This window comes from Ranitomeya variabilis, chromosome 3 (assembly GCF_051348905.1).
Source record: "Ranitomeya variabilis isolate aRanVar5 chromosome 3, aRanVar5.hap1, whole genome shotgun sequence".
Lineage (NCBI taxonomy): Eukaryota > Metazoa > Chordata > Amphibia > Anura > Dendrobatidae > Ranitomeya > Ranitomeya variabilis.
In genome coordinates, this window is record NC_135234.1 from 427,306,636 (window position 1) to 427,324,919 (window position 18,284).

The following is an 18,284-nucleotide window of genomic DNA, read 5'->3' on the forward strand; positions in this document are numbered from 1 at the left end:
AGCTTAAGCTTAAAAGAAGAATATGATTAATACTATAAACTGCCATACTCTGTTATTGTAGTTTTTAGTATAAGTAATCAATGGACCTTGGGTTTAAGTCCCCTAAGGGGACTATAAAATAAGGAAAAGTTTAGCAAATATAAAAGCTTAAATCATTCCCTTTTGCCCAGTTTTTAAATATGTTATTGGGCTCACAAAACGGCTAGACAATATTTTATTTCACAAATTAAAGAATTATTTTTTACTACTAAAATATACAATAAACTACATAAATTTGGCTTCACCATAACTATACTGACCTGGAGAGTTATGTTGCCAGTTTAAATAAACGCTGTAAAAGCAAAACTTAAAAAACCTTGGTGGAATTGAAGTGTTTTTTCATAATTTCACCATACTTGGATTTTGGTTGCCTTTTTTTCAGTCCATTATATAGTAAAATGAATGGCGTCATACAAAACTATAACTCAAACTGAAAAAAAATCAAGTCCTCATATATCTATATTGATGATAACATTTATAAGTTATGGCTCTTCGAAAAAGGCAAGTGAAAAACTAAGGTGCAAAAAAGATAAATAGACCAAACTCTAAGGGTTTAGAACTGACATATAAGCTATTGGTCTTTAATAAACTCCTGGTATGCATAGTTAGTGGTCAGACATTCTGGGATTTTAAATTGTGTTATTTAATACTACTCTTTAACTGTTTGAGAAGCCAAGAAGACTTTATTCACATATTGTAAATTTGTTCAGCACTTTGAATCAATATTCTGAACAGTTGCAGCATATACTTAGGTAATATGATGCCACTTGTTCAATGTCTACATTAATATCCATGTCTGTCTAATGAGCAGAGTGTTAATGAGCGCTTAAAGGTGTTGTTTGGTCCAAATCAACAAGTCTGCAGTCACTGTGTGTGATTACAGACTTATGAATCCCCCCAGCGTGCACATTGTGCGGTGCTGGGATTCGCTGGTCTCAGACCCATGAAATAAGGGCATTTATGAGTTCCACATACTCCGGGCCAGTGGGTGCGATTTTGCTTTCTACACAGTTGTATTTAGCAAGGTCGTTGTGTCCTCTAGTTCGACATGCCCACTGGCCGGCGGCAGGTTACTGGTCAGGGTTTGTATAACTTATACATGTCTAACTCACACATACCCTCTGTTCCTGGGTCTGAAACCCATGAATGCCCACAGAACACAGTGAATGCGCTAGAGGGATTCGTAAGTCTGCAGTCACACAGAATGACTGCACACATAGTTTTTGACTGGACAACCATTTTAAGTTCAGTCACTCTCCTACAGGAACTTCTTTGCATAGTAATCATTTATTGATTGTGCTGCAGTCAATAGAAATAGATTTTTTCCTGCTTGTCAGGGAAGGAGAACACTTGTTTCAGGACTTGTAAGAAGGGACAATATTGTCAGCTGCAAGAGGAGGGAGGAGCCTGATTCTTTTCGAGAACAGCCTTCATAACCACAGATTACCAGCAGCACCAATGGAAACACAAGTAAGCATATTTTATGATACTAGAAACTTGGGGGTCATACAACCGTATTAAAAGAATCGGTCAAATGTTCATCCAGAAAATGGGACAATCTTTTCTCACTTGTCATTTGTGTACTGTCCATTTGCTGTCCGTGTGCAATCTGTGTTTTTATAGCAGCAATTAATCATTTACGAGTAGTGTTGAGCGATACCTTCCGATATTTGAAAGTATCGGTATCGGATTGTATCGGCCGATATCCGAAAAATATCGGATATCGCCTATACCGATACCCGATACCAATACAAGTCAATGGGACACAAATATCGGAAGTGATCCTGGATGGTTCCCAGGGTCTGAAGGAGAGGAAACTCTCCTTCAGGCCCTGGGATCCATATTCATGTGTAAAATAAAGAATAAAAATAAAAAATAGGGATATACTCACCCTCTGACGCGCCCTGGTTGTAACCGCTGCAACCGGCAGCCTCCGTTCCTAAGAATGAGCGAGTGAAGGACCTTCGATGACGTCGCGGTCATGTGAGCGGTCACGTGAGCGGTTACGCGACCAATCACAACACCGCAACGTCATCGCAGGTCCTTCACTCGCTCATTCTTAGGAACGGAGGCTGCCGGTTGCAGCGGTTACAACCAGGGCGCGTCAGAGGGTGAGTATATCCCTATTTTTTATTTTTATTCTTTATTTTACACATGAATATGCATCCCGATCCCGATTCCCGATATCGCAAAAATATTGGAACTCGGTATCGGAATTCCGATACCGCAAATATCGGCCGATACCCGATACTTGCGGTATCGGAATGCTCAACACTATTTACGAGTCAAATTACAGTTTTCTGTTTTACAGAATTATATTGTATTCATAAAAATCGAATGCCGTACAGATGGTCCGCATGGCATCCCAATATTTTTCTCGCACCCGTCCGACTCCCTAGTGAAATCGCAGCTTGCTGCAATTGTATTCTCGTACTAAATAGAGCTGAGAAAAAAACAGATCTGCACTGCCCCATTGAATAACATTGGCCCAAATGCAGTACCTTTTTCATTGGATTGTCTGAGTTATACGCTCATAACACACATAATAAATAAGTGTAAAACCAAATATGATAATCTGTAATCTGTAATCTGTAAAAATATGATAATCTGTGATAAACTAAGACAAATTTACAATATGAAATCTGGAAGAATTGGAATACTACAGTAATATTACTGGAGCAATGATGGCTATTATACTGTCTGATTCTTAAACTATTCATTTTTAAATTCTTGACATCATTACTCAACATGTTAGTAACTAACAAGACAAGCACTTTAAAAACTGAGACAAACGATACTAGTTCTGCTTGGTTGGCCAGGAAAGCGTGCCAAAACGTGTGTGTGGCTCAACTGGTGCTCCTAATCATATAAAACATGTCTATGTATTAGATATCTCTTTCCTTCCCTCCTCTTGTGCTGCATACATTACCTAGGCCATCTTTTAAAGTAGTGGACGGTAGCTGACAGGTTGGTGCAGTCTATTTCCCTGCTAGCTGAAAATAAATTGCTCTTGTATTAGGCCAGATCTTCTGTCAGAGAAAAACCTTTGGGAGAATCATAGCCGAATTGTAGCATGATTAGAAGTGACACGACAAACCATTCTACCTCATGCGAGCACCTGTATTCCGAAACAATGAAACACAAGTCATAGGCGTAACGTGTGCATGTCTACATACAAGCAGAAAAAGAACTACAGGAATAACATATTTGGCTCACAATATATACACACTATAATAATGTATAGCCCAGTAATGGCAAAAAAAACCCAGAAGAGAACGACACAGTGATCAGCACAAAGTGGATTCAAAATGTGCACCTTATTAATTATTGTGACAAAGGATGAGCAGACCAGTGGAAGTTCGGGTTTGTCAGGTTTGATCGAACTTTAGTCCAAAGTTAGGTTCCGGTACCAGAACCTGAACCCCATAGATGGACCCAAACATTGGCACTGGAAAATCAGTCTTCAGCATCTTGCGTTTTCAAACTCTGCTTGCGCTAACCCATCATTCGTATATTGCCATTACATGAATGTAATGAACACACGGGTACTCGACTGTAGAGCGGATGTCTAAACTGTAACAAGCAGTGCACTTGTAGGATCATTACACGACCAGGAATCATTTTTAACCTTTGGAAGTATAAGATGATAGTTTTGCAAGGTAAGCTCTTAAAAGCTATGGAGAACATTGTTTGACTTGACTTTTAGTTATAGAATGATTATTGGCTAAAAGAGGAATTGGAGAAAGATTTACTACCTTTTTTTTTTAGCTTTACAATTATATGTATCCAAGGATCCAAAAAGCATTATACTAATGAAACAAATGGACAAAACTCAGACCAAATGCTATTCAATGGGGCAGTTCAGATGAGCCATTTTTTTTTAATTTTTTTAAACTGATCGAATCTGCATGTGAAAATATTTGCAGCATACACTAGTTTCTTATGTAAATTGGAAACTCCTTTTTCAGTCTCTGGGTGCAAAAAAAAAAAAGTCAGATGCCATAGGGAGCAACAGAACAGCATCCATTATCTACAGACATAAAGCAATTCTGTAGCATAGGAAATGTAATTGGTCTTGTAAATGATTAATAGCGGCTGCTGTAAAATACAGATTGCACATGGATGACAAGTGAAAAAAAAGTCCCTGCATGAAACTTAGAGCATTTATTTTATATGAATGTGTGAACCCAACCTAAGGGTAGGTTCACACGAGCATAGAAAAAAAAATTGTTCAGAGTTTCATTCAGAAAAGTGGACCATTTTTTTTTCTTATTTGTCATTTGTGTGCAATCCATATACAATACTTTTTTATTACAGCGACAGCTATTAATTCAAATTCACCAGCTTTGTTGAAATGTTCCAAAAAATTTTGATTTCCAGTGAATTAATTTGCCATGAATCACAAGTACTGCTAAGTCTTTAATTGCCAAGAAAATATTTTTAACATTCTAAGGTCACCTTGCAGCTGTTTCAAGCTCTTTAATGCAATGTAAAAAGTGCCCTCACCATAAACAGTCATAGCTGAAAGTGTTGGCACCGTGTAAATTGTTACAGAAAATAAAGTATTTCTCCCAGAAAATTATTGCAATTACACACATTCTGTTATACGCGTTTATTTCCTTTGACTGTATTAGAACAACACAAAAAACTAAGAAAAAAGGCAAATTGAACATAATTTCACACAAACACCCCAGAATGAGCTGGACAAAATTTTTGGCACCCTCAACTTAATATTTATTTGCACACCTTTTGGAATAAATAACTGCAATCAATCGCTTGCTATAACCATAAACAAGCTTCGTACACCTCTCGACTGGAATTTTGGACCACTCTTCCCTTGTAAACTGCTCCATGTCTCTCATATTTGAAGGGAGCCTTCTCACAACAGCAATTTTAAGATCTCTCTATAGGTGTTCAACGGGATTTAGATCCAGACACATTGCTAGCCACTTCAGAACTCTCCATATGTTTTTCCATCCATTTCTGGGTGCTTCTTGAAGTATGTTTAGGGTTATTGTCTTGACCCATCACCTAGGATGTAAACCCAGCTTTCTTACACTGGGTATTACATTGCAACCCAAAATCCTTTTGTAATTTTCAGATTTCATGATGGCTTGAACACAGTCAAGGCACCCAGTGCCAGAGGCAGCAAAGCAACCCCACAACATCTTTGAACCTCCAACATTAATTGACTGTAGGTGCTGTGTTTTTTTCTTAGTAGGCCTGATTCCATTTTCGGTAAACAGTAGAATGATCTATCTTGGACTAATCTGTCCACAAGGTGCTTTGCCACAAGGGTTTTGACTTATATATATTTTGCTAAACTTTAGACAACCTGTCTCTAGGTCAGCAGGGGAGTCCTCATCGGTATCCAGCCATAGCATTTAATTTCATTCAAATATCAATGGATATTTCACACTGACACTGAATGCACCCTGCACCCTGAGCCCAAAGGACAACTTGAATTTCTTTGGAACTTGATTGGGGCTGCTTATCCACCATTAGGACTATCCTGCATTGTAACCTTTCATCAATGTTTCTCTGCCATTCACAGCCTGGGAGATTATCTACAGTGCCATGGGTTATAAACTTCTTGATTATTTTGTGCGCTATGGACAAAGAAACATCAAGGTCTCTGGAGATAGACTTGTACATTGAGATTGTTGATATTGCTCAACAACTTTTGCTCTCAAGTCCTCAGACAGTTCTCTTCTCCTTTTTCTGTCCTCAATGTTTAGTGTTGAACACACAGACACACTCTGCAAAGGTTGAGTCAACATCTCTTTTTACCTGGTATCAGGTGTGATTTTTATATTGCCCACACCTATTACTTGCACAGGTGAGTTAGAACAAGCATCACATACTTGAAACAAAGTTGTTTACCCACATTTTTGGAATAGGTGCCAACAATTTTGTTGTGTTCATTTACAGGGTTTTGTGTTAAATTATGTTCAATTTGCCTTTTTTTGTATTGTTCCATTAGACACAAAAGAGATAAACATGCGTATAGCAAAACATGAGTAATTGCAATAAATTTATGAGAGACATACTTCATTTTCTGGAACAATTTCAAGTGTGCCAACAGTCTGTTTAAGGACAGTCACACAAACAGACTTTTCATGCACTATAAAATTAAAAAGCAAGTAAAAAATATTTCTTAAAGTCTTTGTCATCAGGCATACCTTCAGTAACAACTTGTAAGTCCACAAGAATGTCTGAAATCTCCTGCATGAAGTGATCTAAGAATTAACCTGCTTTAGGTTTGTGGTCCACATTAAACCTGGTTAATCATGCATTTTGTGATGTATGTATAGAAGGATCTGGATTTGATTATGATTGTCTATTCTTTTTACAATGACACAGTGTCTGTGTGTCCTGCCCACTTTGGATGGTGCTTTGTATGAGTAACAAGGTGTCCAGACAACAGGAAATAGAGATTCGGGGCTTGATTTACCATGTGATCACCCTCTTTTACTTTATGACTTGGCAACAAAAAATGTCACCACTGGATGAATAAACTGTGTTGGAGAATTATGATATTATAGCTAAAGAACTTTGAAAGATACTCGAGCATTATAATTTGTCTTTAGCAATGTCAATTTTGTTGAACCAAAAATCTTTGAAATAGTGTTGTCTTCTCAAGGTAACTGTTTAATAGTCCCCATATCTTGAAGATGAATCTGATAGCTTTGAACAGGATTCATCTCCTAAGATTCCTGATATGTGTTTCATAGTGAGTTCAGGGGGTATAAGGAAAGAAACACAACCAGAACCTCTTATTTTCCTCCCTCTGAGCAGAAGCCCAATCCTGTGCAGATTCATACTGGGGAAATTTTATGCTAGTTGATATCCTTAAACTGAATTTCACAAAAAAATAAAAGAATGAAAAGCTCAGACTGCTTTCTTAAAGAAATAATGACAAGATATGTTCCATTAAGGCTGAGTGTACACCAGTAATTTGCAAAAGGCAGAATAATCTGAGTGATACAGCATTGAATTAGTGAACTTGGACATGTGGTAGTTGAGTTTACACGCAAGTGGACATAATTTTTTTCCTGGGCACACTCATGGCTAACTGATGTGAAATGGAGGGAGAGGTGGAACAGGATGAAAATCAGTAGATGAGGATGATGATGATGATAATGACCAGGCACTGATTGAGGATGCAGACTGGCTACCAGAAAGATGTTCAAGAGAAAGAAGACAGCTTGAGTCTTGCTCAAATTGCTAGTAGGTTTGCTTTTCACACAAAAGCAGGTAATACCACTTCACGTACTGATAGTTAGCTGTTCTTTCTCTTTTATTTGTGACCGGATATCCAAGGTGTATATTCCTATTGCATAGACTAAACACTACAATTGATTGGGCCTCTACAAATGTGGCAAAGAATTCCCACATCATAGATGAACCAACATCGCAGATACCACCAATACAACAACAACAGTCATAGCATTAATTACTCCCAAGCTGGAAAAGAAGCAGATCTCCCCCCAAAAGAACATTTGGCTTGACATTGGCTCAGCTCTTTGTGAATGACTCCACCATCCTTCTCTGATGACACTCTAGCTAACTTTTTCCATCCCTGATCCATAAGACTGACAAGTGTCTCCCATATGTGTATACAGGAAGAAACCTGCAAATCAACGTAAGTGGTGTCTGGAGGATCCAGTAGGGGGTTGCACTGAACTAGTCACATCTCTCATTATAGTCCTTAGCTGGTTCTTCAAAAACATAACTGGCTGCTATCACATAGCGACTATGATTCATAATGCTTGTGGATTAGACAGCATGAATCTAGTGATAGATTCCCTTTAAGTGATATGGTGACAAAAGAGTTGGACTGTGCATAACACTGACTCAAACTGATGATATCATTGTAAGAGGTAACATCATCCTGTTGTGACTGAGATAAGTAATGCGCCATGTATACCAATATTACCCTTTGCTTTCTCCCCTATGACTATGCTTGTTGAAGGCATAGAAAGGCAATAGTAACCTGCACTTTGTAGAACTACTGCCAGGATGGCTGGTTCTAGGGTGACACTGCTGCTGGTAGTGGGATTTTCCTCTTTCTTACTAATAGTACAATGTCATTGCAACTATAGATTTTTCACCTAACAGTACTCATATATCAGGGGTTTATGTGGGGACATGTGACGCTCTATCACCATTGTGGATGTGATGGGGAGAAATGTGAAGCTCTGTCATCACTGTGGATGTGATGTGGAGACGTGATGATACCACCATTGTTCATGTGATGTGGAGTGTAGTATAATACTGCTCTATTATTTCCAATACTGGAATAAATTACAGAGGTCACAGCAGGGGCAGATTACTGGCAGCCAATGAGTGTGCAGAGGGCGGTGTTGGACACTGAGGCTGGGCGGTGCCAGCTCTGGCCATGAGGTTAGATAACAAGTACAGGGAGCTGTCAAGTTTGGTAGAGCCGCAGGTAAACTAAGTGAGTGCAGGGAATGAAGTGAAATTCAGGAGGAATGAAAGGCAGAAATAAAAAACAAAATGTATAGGGGTGTTGTATATCACAATACAGCACAGATTAGCTTAAAAAAATTGGGATGTTGGGGTCAGACAAAGTCTTTAACCTTTGCCCACAATAGCTTGTGTCTCTGTTCAGTCAGTGTATGTAGGCTAACGCAGATCATTTTAGTCATTCATGTTCATAAAATTAGAAGAATGACACAATGCAGAGCTCTAAGAAAATATGCTTCTGAATTGTTATGATATAGGAAATGCAAATTCAGTGAAACCTCTTTGAGCTTTTCCTAGAGGAGATGGCCAATAACATAATACTCAATAGTGGTAAGCAAATCGCAGAGTATTGTTAAGGGGAGTCATTGTCACACAGAGGTGGTCCTTTAGATAAATTTGACAGTATTCACTAACACAGATATTTCAAGAGGGCATTGCTAATAGCGTTTCCATTAGAACATGCTTGAAAAGCAGGTACTGTATGTGGCATTACATGAATGGTTTGTTTGTACACTTATATGATCCTCTAGAAAGGTTATCTGATCAAGAAGCCAAAAAGTTCCTATCAGCAACTGCTACTAAAACACATTAATTCAACAGCAGAGGAAAAAGTATTTAAATCCATACATATTAAATGGCACTAAGTTGTCTTCCCTCAAAAATGAATCATTTTGATTTCCCTTAATGATTTTTTTCCACACCATGTCTGCCAAGCCGGCCTCCATAGAAATAAATATGCACATTTAACGGAGCCAACATGCTTGTTAATAAGTGGATTGGAAGAATTAATCTCATGCCAAAATTTCTAAGCATTTAAATGTTAAAGGCTAGCTGAACAGCTGACTTTATGGGGCTCATGAATCAACTCAAAACATGACAATCAGTTAAATAGTAAAAAATTAGGGTGACATTGAAGAAAAAATAGGAATATTAGGGAGTGTTCTATTATGTTTGAAATCTTTTACGAAAGTTCTGGAAGCTGCTGACACATGTGCTTAACTACAGCCACAGTCTGATGAACAGCTTAAAAACTATGTGTACAGAGCCTCAGTTAGGCTTGTAAATGTATGGATAAGTGAATTTCAAAGTTTTACTACCCACCAGACCTAAGCTGGATGCAGATTTTTAGTACCCAACTGCAAAACTTAACATTTTACCATACTAAAGTAGGTTCCCAAACCAGTCATGCAACTTTAAACTCTTGGTCTACAGAAAGAAATTTCTGTAATAGGATATTCCATCTATAATACACCATACATGGAATCACTGACTAGGTATATCAGGGAAATGAGGTACATATAGTATATCTCAACTTCAGCAAAACATTTGATAAAGTATCTCATACTATATTTAATGACCAAGTGTGGGATTGACAAGGCTACGGTTAGGTGGATTCGTAACCGGTTCAGTGATCGTAGTAGAACAGGCTAACAAGAAAGGTGGTGAGTTCTTGTGCAATGGAAGTCTTAAAACAGAGGCTGGAAAGACGTCTGTCTGAGATGGTTTAGTGAATCTTCCATTGAACAGGGAGTTGGACATGATGACCTTTGGAGTCCCTTCCAATTCTAACATTGTATGATTCTATAAATTTATAAACTGGTGTCTACATATGTGGCTGTTACCTCTGCCCCCCTACAACTAAGTCACTAATACAAATGCTGGCTCCATGTAGATTATTAACAAATTACTCTATTTCTACTTATATTTTATTATAGTTTAAGTGTTTAAACAATGGAAAATCTATGCACATATCATGTCATGAAAATAATAGGCATATCTAACAGAACTGCCAGGACTTTAGAGTCATGCACTGCACTTTCTTATTCCTTGATGCACATGGTACTATTTAAGCAATGTACGATAAATGTTACATTATCATTTGTTTACTTTCCATATCATTTGGTGCATTATAAATACACATGTATTTGTATCATATTTTGCAATTACTTTGCTATGCATTTATGTTCCATTCCTATAAAATATTGGCACTAAATATTCTATCTTATTTTATTATATTGCCTGTATTCATCATCCCTGCCATGTCATCCTTTTTCAATCATATTGTTTATCTAATAAAACATGTATTTTCCTACCTGTATGCTTTTTGACTCAATTTTGCATAGATTTGTATTACTATTATTAGTCTAGTATTAATGTAAAGCCTATTGTATTTACACTAATGATACACGACCCAATTGTTGCATTTAGTAATGGGTTTTTAACACAAATAACACAAATAAATCTAAGTTATTGTAAGGATAATTACTAAGATCCATAATTATGATTTAAGAAATAATCTACCATTAAAGTTATGTTTATTAATGACAAAAAATAGCCTTTCTAAATGATAATTGGGTAATTGTCAAATGTGTTTTTCATCTGATGTTTTCTATTGAAATGTCCTAATACCACAATTGATTTTGTATTCAAGTCAAGGATTGTTAATCTTATGGTTGTAAAGAAATGCACAAACACATCTTAAGGAGAGAAGGAACATGATCTTGTTAACCAATAACTAATAAGCTAAGAAGAAAGTGACCTCATCGTACATCAGTGAAAGTACTCTGATTTTTTCATACACAATTACTAAATTAGTTCTTTAGCTTATATTAACAAGTTCTTGCTAAAATCTTTTTGGGGAACAACCAGGAAGAATTATATCAAAAAATGCTACTGGGCTGGCATACCAGTGGTCCACCTGACCTTATCCACTCTCATGTTATTTATCTCACTGGGTGTATTACCCAATATTCTTTCTGTATTACAGAGAATATTTACTTGGAATGAAGTTCATAATACTTAAATGTTTGAATTTCCCATGAACAAGAAACAGAGTTTATAGTGCTGAGACTTAAGGACAAATTTGCCTTATCTACTGACGAGCACCAGGACAGAAAACCTTGATAAAGGCCAGAAGGTTGTAAATATTGGCTTATATTCTGTCTCGTATGGGTTGGCCCAATAAATACAGTTACTTTAAGCATTTTTCTTTTTTTTTTCCATCTTTTTACTAGCACTTGCTGTTCACTGTGATTTTTTTTTTTCAGCAGAGTGTTTTTGGTTTTACTGTGCTTTTTTGTGTTTTCGACACTGTGGCTGACATAGTCAGGGGACACTGTGGCTGGCATAGTCAGGGGACACTGTGGCTGGCAAAGGCAGGGGACACTGTGGCTGGCATAGTCAGCAACGTGGTTGGTAATGTGATGAGGCACTGTGGCTAGTATTATCATTGGCATAAGGGAGGCATTGTGGTTGGTAATTTGATGGGGCACACAGGCTGCATCTTATGGTTTTGTGCAACTTGTTAAATTGTGATAGTATATAAGAACTTTATGGCACTATTATTTGGACTCTTCAAAGGGAACCTGTCACATAAAAAAATGCTATTAACCTACAGACATGGGATTAATCTGCAGGTTAATAGTGTTCTGAAACTGGTGGGCTTGCGCACTTAAAAATTAACTGTGTTTGGGTTTCCGGCATGTGGGTGGTGCCGGCGCAGCTTCAGATACTGCTGTGCTTTTTGAGAGTGTCAACTGTAACCGCACCCTGGCACTGACAGACAAATGATCCTAATGATGAGCGAGCTGTCGGTGACTGAAGCTGTGCCGATACCACCTCTATGACTGAAATCTAAATGCTGCCATGGGGAATAAAGTTAATTTCCTCCTGGCAGCGGGCACTTTGTGCTGTCACTGGGTAGGCTCACAGCTCTATTAACCTGCAGATTAATTCTATATTTGCAGTCAATATACTTTTTCCACAAGGCAGAAAGCCTTTAACCCCTTCGCGCCATGTGCCGTACTAGTACTGTGCTGCCGGCACTGCATTTGTGCCAGCCGCAGTACTAGTACGGCGCACCGATCACCGCGGTCTCACGCTGAGCGCCGCGGTGATTGGGTGCGGGTGTCAGCTGTATATGACAGCTGACACCCCGCAGCAATGCCCACGATCGGCGCTAGCACCTATCGCGGGCATTTAACCCCTCTGATGCCGCTGTCAGTAGTGACAGCAGCATAGAGGGGGATCACGCAGGGACGGGGGCTCCCTGCGCTCTCCCACCGGAGCAACGCGATGAGATCGCATTGCTCCGGTGATCCGGAAGGAGTCCCCGGATCCAAGATGGCCGCGGGACTCCTTCCGGGTCACAAACTGACCTGGCTTGCCGGCGCCTGCAAGAGCTGCTGAGAGCAGGCGCCGGAAAGCCTCCCTGCACTTACCTGTCAGATCGTTGATCTGACAGAGTGCTATGCACACTGGTAATACAGTGATGTCCCACCCTGGGACTATAGTTAAAAAAAAAAATAGAATGTATAAAAAAAAAATTAAAAAATCCCCAAATAAAGAAAAAAAAAACATTTCCCAGTAAATCCATTTATTTATGTAAATTAAAAAAACAATAAAAGTACACATATTTGGTATTACCGCGTTCGTAACGACCCGCTCTATAAAACTATCCCACTAGTTAACCCCTTCAGTGAAAACCGCAAAAAAAAAAAAAAACAAGCAAAAAACAACGCTTTATTATCATACAGGCGAACAAAAAGTGGAATAACACGCGATCAAAAAAACGCATATAAATAAACATGGTACCGCTGAAAATGTCATCTTGTCCCGCAAAAATAAAGCTGCCATACAGCATAATCAGCAGAAAAATAAAAAAGTTATAGCTCTCAGAATAAAGCGATGCAAAAACAATTATTTTTTTATATAAAATAGTTTTTATTGTGTAAAAGCGCCAAAACATAAAAAAATTATATAAATGAGGTATCGCTGTAATTGTATTGACCTGAAGAATAAAGCTGCTTTATCAATTTTACCACACGTGGAACGCTATAAACGCCCCCCCTAAAAGAATTTCAGGAATTGCTGTTTTTTGTTCATTCCGCCTCCCAAAAATCGGAATAAAAAGCGATCAAAAAATGTCATGCGCCCGAAAATGGTACCAATAAAAACATCAACTCGTCCCGCAAAAAACAAGATCTCACATGACTCTGTGGACCAAAATATGGAAAAATTATAGCTCTCAAAATGTGGTGATGCAAAAACTATTTTTTCCAATAAAAAGCATCTTTTAGTGTGTGATGGCTGCCAATCATAAAAATCCGCCAAAAAAACCCACTATAAAAGTAAATCAAACACCCCTTCATCACCCCCTTAGTTAGGGAAAAATAATACAATTTTAAAAAATGTATTTATTTCCATTTTCCCATTAGGGTTAGGGCTAGGGTTAGGGCTAGGGTTAGGGCTAGGGTTAGGGTTAGGGTTGGGGTTAGGGCTAGGGTTGGGGTTTCAGTTAGAATTAGGGGGTTTCCACTGTTTAGGCACATCAGGGGCTCTCCAAACGCGACATGGCGTCTGATCTCAATTCCAGCCAATTCTGCTTTGAACAAGTAAAACAGTGCTCCTTCCCTTCCGAGCTCTGCCGTGCGCCAAACAGTGGTTCCCCCAATATACGGGGTATCAACGTACTCAGCACAAATTGGACAACAACTTTTGTGGTAAAATTTCTCCTGTTACCCTTGGGAAAAAAAATGTGGGGGCTAAAATATCATTTTCGTGGAAAAAAAATATTTTTTATTTTCACGGCTCTGCGTTATAAATTGTAGTGAAACACTTGGGGGTTCAAAGTTCTCACAACACATCTAGATAAGTTCCTTGGGGGGTCTAGTTTCCAACATGGGGTCACTTGTGGGGGGTTTCTACTGTTTAGGTACATCAGGGACTCTGCAAATGCAACATGACGCCTGCAGCCCAACCATCTAAGTCTGCATTTCAAACGGCGCTCCTTCCCTTCTGAGCTCTGCCGTGCGCCCAAACAGTGGTTTCCCCCCATGTATGGGGTATCAGTGTACTCAGGACAAATTGGGCAATAACTTTTATGGTCCAATTTCTCCTGTTACCCTTGGGAAAAAAAAATTGCGGGCTAAAACATCATTTTGTGGAAAGAAAAAATGATTTTTTAATTTTTACGGCGCTACATTCTAAACTTTAGTGAAACAATTGGTGGTTAAAAGTGCTCACCACACATCTAGAAAAGTTCCTTAGGGGGTCTTCTTTCCAAAATGGGGTCACTTGGGGGGGTTTCTACTGTTTAGGCACGTCAGGGGCTCTCCAAACGCGACATGGGTTCCGATCTCAATTCCTCCAATTTTGCATTGAAAAGTCAAACGGTGCTCCTTCCCTTCCGAGCTCTGCCATGTGCTCAAACAGTGGTTTATCCCCATATGTGAAGTATCAGCGTACTCAGGACAAATTGCACAACAACTTTTGGGGTCCAATTTATCCTGTTACCTTTGGGAAAATAAAAAATTTGGGGCAAAAAGATCATTTTTTGTGAAAATTAATATGAAATTTTTTTTACGGCTCTACATTGTAAACTTCTGTGAAGCACTTGGAGGTTCAAAGTGCTCACCACTCATCTAGATAAGTTCCTTAGGGGGTCTACTTTCCAAAATGGTGTCACTTGTGGGGGTTTCCATTGTTTAGGCACGTCAGGGGCTCTCCAATCGGGACATGGGTTCCGATCTCAATTCCAGCAAATCTTGCATTGAAAAGTCAAATGGCGCTCCTTCCCTTCCGAGCTCTGCCATGTGCCCAAACATTGGTTTACCCCAACATGTGGGGTATCGGCGTACTCAGGACAAATTGTACAACGACATTTGTGGTCCAATTTTTCCTGTTACCCTTGGTAAGATAAAACAAATTGGATCTGAGGTAAAAATTTTGTGAAAAAAAAAGTTAAATGTTCAATTTTTTTTAAACATTCCAAAAATTCCTGTGAAGCACCTGAAGGGTTAATAAAATTTTTGAATGTGGTTTTGAGTACCTTGAGGGGTGCAGTTTTTAGAATGGTGTCACTTTTGGGTATTTTCTGTCATATAGACCCCTCAAAGTCACTTCAAGTGTGAGGTGGTCCGTAAAAAAAATGGTTTTGCAAATTTTGTTGCAAAAATGAGAAATCGCTGGTCAACTTTTAACCCTTATAACTCCCTAACAAAAAAAAAATTATGTTTCCAAAATTGTGCTGATGTAAAGCAGACATGTGGGAAATGTTGTTTATTAACTATATTATGTGATATAACTCTCTAATTTAAGGGCATAAAAACGAAATTTTCATAATTTTCGACAAATTTCTGTTTTTTTCACAAATAAATGCAAGTCATATCGAAGAAGTTTTACCACTATCATGAAGTACAATATGTCACGAGAAAACAATGTCAGAATCACCAGGTTCTGTTGAAGCGTTTCAGAGTTATGACCTCATAAAGTTACAGTGGTCAGAATTGTAAAAATTGGCCCTGTCACTTAGGTGAAAACAGGCTTCGGGGTGAAGGGGTTAAGGAAATTTTATATTCATACTAAATATTGTTTGGGCAACATTATATTGGCATTATTTTGGAGTACTAAAGTCATATGCGGGCTGCAAATTTAGAAAAAAAAATACTATACACATTGGTAGCTGGTTGCTCAGGGCACCATCCCCATTTTCTGTAAAACAAACTTTGTTTTTCCAACAATATCTTTTTTGCTTATAGCCTACTACTTAACAGACAATAAAAAAGCTACTTATGTGTTGTCTGGGTATTAATGCAATTTTTCTTCAGCAGCAATGTTAACAATGCATATTGTCATATGCTGCTGTCCTAAAATGCATTTTCATGAAAACTCTTCTCAAATCCTGGAGCTGCAATTAGAATTCATACCACCTTTTGCCATTGTCCATATATCATTTGAGCAGCCCAGCTCCACACGTGCTTTCTGCTAGGAGGACTTACCGAACAAAGAAATATACAGCACTTGGTCGAAAGCCAGGGGATGTAGAGAAATGCAAAGAAATTTCTGGAAGCACATTTTTACTGGAACAACGAGCAAATATAACAGATGTATGATTATTGTTTCTCAGACAAAAAATATTATATTCATATTTATATACACTTTCCCCTGTCACTGATAAATTACCAAGCAGCCGGAATGCTGTCAGGAAACAATATACAGCTACTTAATAGCTACTTCATTCCCTTATGTAAAATTCTGAAATAAATGGTAAGTTGCAATTAGCACGAAAAACAGTCAGTTTAAAGTGACAACTGTCTGAATTTACATTTTTCATAAGTCCTATGACCACGTAACCTGCCGAGTACAAGATGAATCCCAGCAAAGCCTTCGTAATACTGCAGTATGTCACCTCATATATTATGGAGGAGTCTGTGTGCTTCATGGAAATATGTTCTTGTTGGTGATTTAGGTCGGATAAAAATCCAGTGGCTTAAAAAAAATGAGATGCATCGAGCTCTAGCAAGATATATCTCTATTTATATCTTTATATGAGAGCTGTCTGAATTTATATACCCCAGCTAGAATTTATATGCTTGAAGACTCTTATTAAAGAGATAGGCTATTTCTCTAGCTGCTACCCCCAGACATCCACTCCATTATTGGCACGTTATTTCATGTGTGATTGCACTCACAGCCATTTACCAACGCTGCAGCTATCTCCTGTGTTAGGGAAGAAGACTTCTCCGCTAAGAAAAGCCTGTCATGTTTCACTGATTGGGTCTCACGGAATCAATGCAGACACCTACTCTTCACTGAATCAATATATGAACAGGCTACAGCCAGCATTGAAAGGAATTTTACTAGAAATTTGCACTGTGGCTTATCATGGAGATTATAGGAAAATCTGAAGAATTTTCTTCTTTTTCTCTAAATTCCTTTCTAGATTTTCTAGAACATGTAATCTATGTAGCTACAATGTATGCCTTAGCTATAACCATGAGTGTACATTGTAGGGTGACAGTCCTACATTAAAATCCCTGCATTAAATAGAATCTTTTTCCACTTACTATATGGAAACTTTAATCTTACATGCATGCTGTCACTCTTTACCTTCTAACAATTGTAACATCGGCCTTCCGGCAGTTGTGGTTTTAGAAATTGGATTTCCTGTTTTGTGGAAACACAGTACATCAGTTTTGTGGCTTGCTGCTACGCTATCAATGTGACTGTAATGTTGGGCTTTCTAGAGATCTCATTGGTGTGAAAATACCTCATTTTCATTCCATTGAGATCTCTAGAAAGCACCAATCTACCGTCACATGCTGTATATATATATATATATATATATATATACATATATATATATATATATATATATATATATATATATATATATATATATCAAACTGTACATAGGCCATGTGAATCCAGTAGATGCAAGTGTTTCAGATCCAATGAGAGTGAATGAACAGAAAAGGGACTGTGGCCACCTAACTAGATGACAAAATTTGGATGGTACAGGACTTGAGCCACATTAACTAAATCCACTACTACTGCCTAGAATCAGCAACAAATCCTGATTACTTCACTAAATATAGAACCTATAATAGGTGAGAATATCAAAATAATTAGACAATAGAGTTAAACAAATGAGTTTGCAGGACCCCGGTTTGGTGTCCATGTTGGAACTCCTTGACATCGTTATCTGTGTAGCTGGCAATTGAATGGGTGGCTATTCTGATTACTATTCCATGATGTCAAGACATCGCACATTATGACGACGCTTGAGGCCTAATGACTGGGCCCCATGTGATGTGATGAGGTAGCAGTTGCTTAATAATAACATGAAACCCAAATGATCACTTGTCAGGGTATTTGCATTCGAGTGCCTGAGGAACTTCGCACTGCCATAGTGTAGCTGGTACAGAGTACAAACGTGGAAGCCGGACCAGGGACCTGTGAATCTTTTTGCCCAA

General features: G+C 38.3%; 1 protein-coding gene across 1 annotated transcript in view; it reads right to left on the bottom strand.

Annotated features, from left to right (window-relative positions):
• The window catches only part of TMEM132E (transmembrane protein 132E), a 663,923-nt gene that overhangs the window by 518,436 nt on the left and 127,203 nt on the right, over positions 1-18,284 (bottom strand). The window lies entirely within an intron of this gene.